Below are 8136 nucleotides of genomic sequence, written 5' to 3' on the forward strand. Positions count from 1 at the left end.
TCTTCAAAAGACACACAACCATGGAATTTGTCTTGTTGTGTCTCTTGGCTTTGAAAGAAGATGCTAATAAGAAATGGATGAAAAGAACTCTGTTAAAATTTGGAGTGAAGTGTTGAATAAATTTCAGAGGGAAAAAGAAGAGCGATGAGAACTGTTAATCAGCACATTTGCTCATTAGGACGAACGTATGTTTGGCAACCAAACAAACAGCAGAGCGTAACTGGCGCACAAAGAGGCTCAATCCAGAAATTACAGTTGATCATTTTACATCAAAACACACAGCACTGCAGGAGAGAGAGAGAGAGAGAGAGAGAGAGAGAGGACGGGGGAGTGAGTGTGAGAGGAACAGAGAGAAGATGTGGGGGGAGAGAGAGGGAGGAGCACTTTTTCATGCTAGTGGAGGAATACTGTACTATCTCACACTGACATAACACCACAGCCCACATACAGTAAGACTCCATCTGCAGACGCCTCGTCCGTCTGAGCGGTTTGTAGGTGAACAGACGGAGCATCAACTCACTCAGACCGACCGACCACAGCTGCCCGAGGTGAAACGTAAAATGTTTTACTTGAAAAGAAAAAGTCACGTTTATAAAAACGCCTGTAAATCCGAAGCAGCATTTCGCGCAGATCGAGGATTTCTCTTATTGTCCTGTTTTCCTACAGGAACATTTTAAAATAAACCCCCACATGAACTCATTTTCAGACACTAATGACTCATTTTTATTCAAGCCAGGATGAACAAATGTTGATAAAATGATGATTTTATCTGGGAACACGCAGGTCATTGAGAAACCGTTAAGATCTGTTGGTGTAATTCTCACTATTATTCTTGTGTTGCCTGTCGTTTAAACTCAGGCCGCACTGTGATTCAAGATAAGGATCAACAAATCGATCCTCAAAGAGCCACATCAGCTGGGTGAGAGTTAACAGGATCATGTTAGCCGGGATTAGTTAAGTCACATTCGAACACTGCTGTTATCTGTTTGTCAGGAGAAGCCGTAACACATCATTACATTACTGTATTATCACATGTAGTAGTTTAAAGTTGAAGAGTTGAGGAGCTTGAAAATGAATTAGTCTGAAAAGCTTATGGAAGTGATTTAATCAGTGATCTGTGGAGGAGATAATCTTTTGCAGAGTGAGCTGCTTTCAACCATCCAGTCTGAACTGGATGACTGTCCCCAGATGACTTGTGAGTTTGCAGAAAAGAGGTAGTTTACTCTAGAACTTGGATGCAATATTTATGGATTTTGCAGATTTGTCTTGGTTTTAAAGCTCAGACCTTCTCCCAGTTACAGAAATTTGAATATATCTGGTTAAATTCTAGAGGATTTTCCATATTGAATCGTGTCCGTGTGGCCCAGCCTCCTCCACCTGTAACAGAAGAGTTTAAGAGAGCATGAGAGCTCCAGTGGAGGCCGAGCTCCTGCAAACCTCTCACACCATCAAAAAACTCACACAGCCCAGCTTGCTCTTGCATTTATGCATGATCTGCACTACCGCTGGTCCCAAGTGCACGTTTCATAATTCATGCATACTGTACTGTAGCAACTGGAAATGCTACTATATCTGCCTCCACCACTCTGCTTCATTTCATCAGTGAGTCAGACTGGTCCATGTTACACTCAGATTACAGTAAACTCCCTGACCCCAAAAATGAACATCTACCCACATTAAACACTAATGATATTTAGAAAAAAGTGCCAAATAACCAAATTAATATCTTTAATACAAAGTCAAACCAACAACAAGAAAGTGTAGAGCTCCATCCTGAAGTCAGGAACATTTTCTTTCTCACAAATCAAGAAGAAAGTAGATCTCCACAGGAATAATAAATAATGTGTGTTACTGGGTCTGGATCACAGTTGCATCAGTCTGATTAAATATCATTCTCATGGCAGTCGGAGCATCTGTTGCATGTTAAGCAGCCCGGAGTCTGGCCTACTGAGGATCGGGGTAAGAGTGATGTAACCGGACAACAACACGCCGCTGAGCTGCTTCGTCTTACACGATGACAGCTTATCATTACACAGTGGGTCACTAATGAAGCTCCGTTTGTAAATGGCTGCGGCTTGCTGGGCCAACACTGATAAATGATGAGTGCATTCAGCTTGTGTTTAAGCGTTTGCTGTGCTTTCTTTAAGAACAATTCTTCACTAAACTGAATAAACTTTGCGAAAACAACCCGTAAAAACCATGTTTCTGTTCCGTGTTTTAGAGCGGGAGACTAAAAACCTGCCGTCATTACTAATGAGGATTCTTCTTTAGTGGCCGTTATAAACACAAAACAGATTAAACTAGACTTTAATCTGAGATGTAACACGGATGTATAAACTGACTTGCATTCAAATGACTTTGTTATACTTCTGCCGTTAGCCGTGTCCTGCTGGGTGCCTCTGTAATCGTCTTTTCTTTTCATTCAGCTCTCTCCGTGGAGCTGCACATTAGCGCAGCAGTGGCAAACTCTTCTGTGTTGCAGAGGAGGAAATTAGCTTTTTATTGAAGAATATTTCTCCCCCCCTCAGGAGGTTTCAGTGGGCAACAAAGAGTGCTCGTATGAACTAAACCAACAGTATTAGGTTATAATAATACCTGCTGTTGTCCATTCTGCGAGGGCAGAGAAACTGATATTGATGTTACATGTATGATACAAGTCACTTTACTTCAAGGTGAACATAGAGAACGTTACATAAATACTAATACGAGGCTAAAATACAAACTGTGAATACACACGCACATAAACTCCAGTGTGTCTAAATGAGTTGCAATAAATGTTTCCCACATTAAGGAGCTCCTATCTGCAGAGATTCAGCCAGAGAGGAAGAAAATATTTGTCTCCACTAGGAAGACAGTCAACGCCCTGCAGATATCTCTGATTATATGCAGCAATTCCCTCCTGACCCTGAAACTAAACAGGAACACCAGCAATTCAAGTCCCAACCAACGGCTAATTTCTAAAAGTCTGACATGTCTAAACTGTCAAGGAAGCTTGTAAGAGCAAGATTTTCAGTGACATTTCTCTTTATATAACACTCAGTAAATCTATACACGTGGGATTTGTGAATTTTCTTCTCTGAAGCTTCACAACTCGCTGTGGGATTCAACAGAGAAGTTATGTTTGGAAGCTCGGCTTGATCCCAGGAGCTTTATGTTTTGATGTTGCTGGATTTGTGAGAAGTGGAGCAGTAAAACTATACGGAGAAAACGCAGCAGAAAATCCCCAAAACGTGGTCGATTCCATCAAACTAGCATCTTCTCCTCTACAGATTGTCGGCTTTAAGATGCAAAGTGGAGGCAGATTCACTGTATTCACGCATTGTTCCTGATCCTGCTCTGTTACCTGCGACCCCTGTGCTTTCGCTACCGACAGAGGCCGACTCACACGGCCTCCACCGGCCCCTGCGCACCGAGCCAAGTGAGCCATCATTTATGTTAAAAAATGGAGAAAGGCTCCCTGTTAAATCAATACATAAACTACCCGCAGGATCCACAGGGCAGGCAGTGGAAGTGACAGGCCGCTTAACAAATGGATGGCGGCCTCCGGGAACCCGCTGACTCAGCACGTCCCCCCCCCCCCCCCCCCCCCTCCACCAAAGGAACCAGCGCTCCGTTATGCTGCCCCATCTCTCCCCCTCTCTTATCAGTCCGACAGCTGGCTGTGTCTACCTGGGAAGTGCTGATCAGAGACTCTTAAATATCGCCAAAGCAACAATATAATTCATAAGAGAGATAAACGCTCGCAGTGTCGATGGGTTTTCTGCTGCTGGGAGTTCAGCCAGTATTTGAATAAACATCCCCTGTCTGCTGCGGGAGTATATCACATTTTTGACCATCAGTGGCTTTGGAGGCGAACATCATCGCAGCGAGTGTTTTGCTGCGCCCACTGCTTTGAGAATATCAAATATCAGATATAAAAAGCAGCAGAAAAATATCACACAGAGCAGGTAACGTCCATCCATCAAGGCTGATGAGATCATAAATCCTTCTCCTGCTCAGCCAGATTGATTTCCTCTCTATTTCACCTAGATGGGTATAAAATGCAGATCAACATGTTCCCCTCTTTCCTCCTCCCCCCCCCCTCCTCATCCCTCTCTCAGGCACCTGTTCTATCCATCATCTGGACAGCTGTTCCTCTGCACTTTCAATTCCTCACCCGTATGCAGCGCTGACCTCTTGCCCTGCTCCGCCTGTCAACACACTCCCTCAAAGCCACCCGACACACACACACCCCCAAAATCTTAAATGCGTCCAGGACTCAGACAAAATCTACAGACACAGGATTTTAAAAGGTCCCACATTTTCTTCTTCTTCTTCTGGGTTTTATTTTGAAGTGTTGATCCATCAGAAGATATATTTGTGGTTTTAAGAACCAAAAACCATCTCAGTGTAGTTTCACATCTCCTCTCTCAGGCTTCTCTCTCGGGCTCTAGTAACAACAGGTCGTTGAGCCAATCAGGAGATAGGAGGCTCTAAGCCTTTCTCCTGATTGGCTGATTGAATGATCGATCGCTTGTCTGAGTGAGCCAATAAAAATATAGCAGATTTCAGGTAAAAACACTCAGAGAAACCAAATCCTGCAAGGTTTGGATTGTGGGTCCAGGTGAGCGGGGCTTGGTGACTGCTTCGTTGTGACATCACAAAGATCCAGAAGTCCTGACGGCTAGTTTTAAGGCTCAGTTTCTGAATACAGGCTGTGTGCATTTCTCTGTGGACTGAGGCTTTGATACTTTCACAGTATTAATATAGAACCTAGACCTGATCTATAATCACACTACACATGGACAGAGACCTTTAGACTGGAGGAGCTTTAAGGCAGAGAAGTAGCAACTCCTACAATACTCATACTAATACTGCATGTAGAAGTTCTCCCAGAGTTTTCCTTTTTAATCATTGACTCGCAGCCTCAACCTCCACATGTCAGTGTCCTTGAGCAAGATGATGACCCCATATACAGTACGTGTGTGTGTGTGTGTGTGTGTGTGTGTGTGTGTGTGTGTGTGTGTGTTCAAACAGGCTGATTGTAATGATTATGAGACACAGTCTCTACATCACCATCAATAGCAAAACGCATAACTGAGTTTAAAAGACTTACATGATCCCATATGTAACGTCCAGTGTGTGTGTGTGTGTGTGTGATGTGTTGTTGGATCTGATGGTGAATCGTGTCTATGTGCCTGTGAGGATGTTGGAGACTTGCTGTTACAAACTGTACCGACTCCACAAGCACTGCTGTGTGTTCATTAAAGTCAATTGAATTGAGTGAACTACAAATCAGGTATTGTCAACATTACTGCCAACCGTTTTCTAAAGCCTTTTAAATTGATTTCCTACCTTCCAGAAAGTCGTTGCTTTATATTCTTCCCAGAACAGCATGAAAACAAACTCGCGGAGAGTTGGAACATTGTGAACTGACAAAGGCTTTTTCAAGGACTCACCGGTCGGACCTGAACCTGACATGTGGTTTTGTTGCAAGTTTCAGGTTTGTACTGGATCACTTTCAAATGTAACTTCAAATTCTCTGTCTCTCTCTCTCTCTCTCTCTCTCTCTCTCTGACTCTGCCAATCATCTGCGTCCATGTGCATCATGCGTTGTACACTGTAATAAATTGCTGTAAATTGTGGATTTACAACACTATACTATATTCATACTATTTTATTATTAAAATACTGTTGAATATTCATCCCTCGCAGGTAAATTAACCAGTAACAGTATATAACTGTAATCTTCCAGCATAAAGCTTTGGAAATACATGCTATCATCCCGTTGTAAATCCAGTCACTGTCCATCATCATCGCACTGATTCTTGTAAAGAGGCTGATGTTTCTGTTTTGATGAATGTTTTTCTTCTTTAATCGAACTTCTCATACAACTCATTTTTTAAGTGACGAGATGCGTCTGGTTATTTCTGAGTTTGACTTCGGAGAGCAAAGCTTCAGTCCGCTCAGACTTCAACCGAGAAGGTAACGTTACGCTTTGGCATCGTCCAGTGTTGTTTGCACGATTATTAAACTGTTGTCTGTTCAGATAATGTTTCATTAGGTGTAAACTTGGCAAAGAAAGCTCTGTAGTTCGAGGCAACGTTAGCTAAGAGGAAAGAAGGTGTTGTTTCCAGCCCCTTTTCATTAAACATGTAAATAAGGTGCCGAATCATCAGGCAGCCAGCAGCCAGCAGGTTTACTGTATTAAAGTTACCGCCCACTTCACAGTGAAGAAGAAGATAACTTGTGTTTGCTTGTGCAGCTATAGAGCGGAGACCTACTGTCGCCTCACACTGAGAAGGTTCTGGTTCTGCGTTCAGACCCGGGGCCTGAGTGGGTTCTCTCCGGGTTCTCCCAACACATTTTTTTCACACATTCAAGTTTTCTTTGTATCACACTTAAGCTGAAACAACATCTGTTGTCAAAGACATTTAACTAGAGCAAGATGATGTTGTGAGATATGTTAACAGAATCAGAGCCAACTGTGTTTATCCTGCATGTCATCGAACCTTCCAAGAGTTCAGAGGTTTGTTGTTTCAGCAGAGACATTTTACAGTTATTTAACAGTGAAATTCTTTACGGTGTAGATACACAATACACTGGGAGGCAGGAAGAGAGACGGCACGGACAGTGCACTGTATTAGCCTGCTCAGCTTCAGTAAAGGAGGAAATACAGCAAAGTGGGAGTTTCTTAAAATCCCAGATGTTCAAAGGAAGGTCTTTTCATTGTGCGACATCATGACCTTGATGTGACAACAGATAAAAACCGCAGCAGCACCACGGAGATCGATATTCTGACATATGATAGCTAAATAAATTGCACATGGTCTCTGCAGAGACAACCTGAATGTGGAAGCAGGCGAACACGCTCAAACCTGTTGCCAGGCGCTACAGCTTCCAGGAAACCACAAGCTGATGTGAAATCATAACTATCAAACAGGTGTGACGGTACCTGTTCACAGCTCTGGAAAAAGGCTGTTGATCTACGAACTAGTACAGCAGATAATTTATTGTTTTGAGATCCTGCTGAGTTACACGCTGAGAGCTCACTGCAGTCGCTGTATTTCCATAATCTGTGTCAAGTCTTGTTGCTTTCCAGAGCAAACACATAGTTTCGCTTTTCAAAGAGAGCAGGTTCAGTCTGGTCGGGTCTGAAGGGCGAGCAGAACCAAAACACTTCACATTTATGAGCTACTGTGTGTTGGATGTGTAGCTGTGTGTGAATTTGGCGGTTTCGTGGATTAAAAGGCTTCTGATCGGCAGCCAACTCAGAAGTCCCAGATGTCAGAGCATCCTTGAAGGCACCAGCGTGCAGAGCTTTGATAACAGCTCCTACTTGTAGCTGTACTTCCACATAATAGCATCATTCAATAAAAAATAATTCATATAAATAAAAGCACCGGTGTGGATTTCACTCCTCAACCAGGTCTCAGGTCTCTGTGTGTTGATGTTGTACAGACACAGACTGGAAGCAGCAGCCTGCGTAGAGGAGAATCAGCATGGAGACTCATGGCGAGCAGTTATAGAAAGTATGCATGATTTGTAGTTAATTGCATAATAAATGCAGAAACACTAGAACATCCTCTACGTGTATTGACAAACTCTACAAACTGCTCCCATCAGAGGCAGACAGCACCGTCTGGCTCCATTTCAAAATAAAAGATAAACACCCGCCTGACATATAAGCACATCATTATACTTCTAACCCAATCCAGCAGATATTGCCATCAAATTGTGTGACATAACGATAAACATAGTGCGAGTTTGGAATGATTTTTACTTCAAACAAGAGAAAAGTCAAATTGTAGCTATTGATGGAGTAAAAAACGAGAGTCGTGATTCCTTTCAAACGGCCCATTCTTCCTCAAATCTATCACTGTAGAAACGCCGCTCTGTACACGCGCTGCCTACCATTAATTCTGTCACCAGTCAGACGACGGCCTTGAAGTAAACATGCGCTGTATGAAAATAAGTCAGCACACCACATTTCACGCAAGACTTGCTGTCAAAGGACTAAACATCTATCTCTCTTTCCAGTTCCCGCGCCTCCTCCTGCTCCACACTCTGCTTTTTATAATGAGTATATTTATGTACCTGGAATAAGTCAAGTTGAACAGACAACCAAATACAAAACACCACTAATTTATATTTGGC

At 42.9% G+C, this 8136-nt stretch overlaps 1 protein-coding gene across 1 annotated transcript in view; it reads right to left on the reverse strand.

Moving 5' to 3' along the window:
- lhfpl7 (LHFPL tetraspan subfamily member 7) overlaps nt 1–8136 on the reverse strand; it is a 94945-nt gene that overhangs the window by 78501 nt on the left and 8308 nt on the right. The gene's annotated exons all lie outside the window — the stretch shown is intronic.

Source organism: Seriola lalandi, unplaced genomic scaffold, assembly GCF_002814215.2.
Source record: "Seriola lalandi dorsalis isolate HSWRI2012SDOR001 ecotype SW California unplaced genomic scaffold, Sedor1 jcf7180002054581, whole genome shotgun sequence".
NCBI lineage: Eukaryota > Metazoa > Chordata > Actinopteri > Carangiformes > Carangidae > Seriola > Seriola lalandi.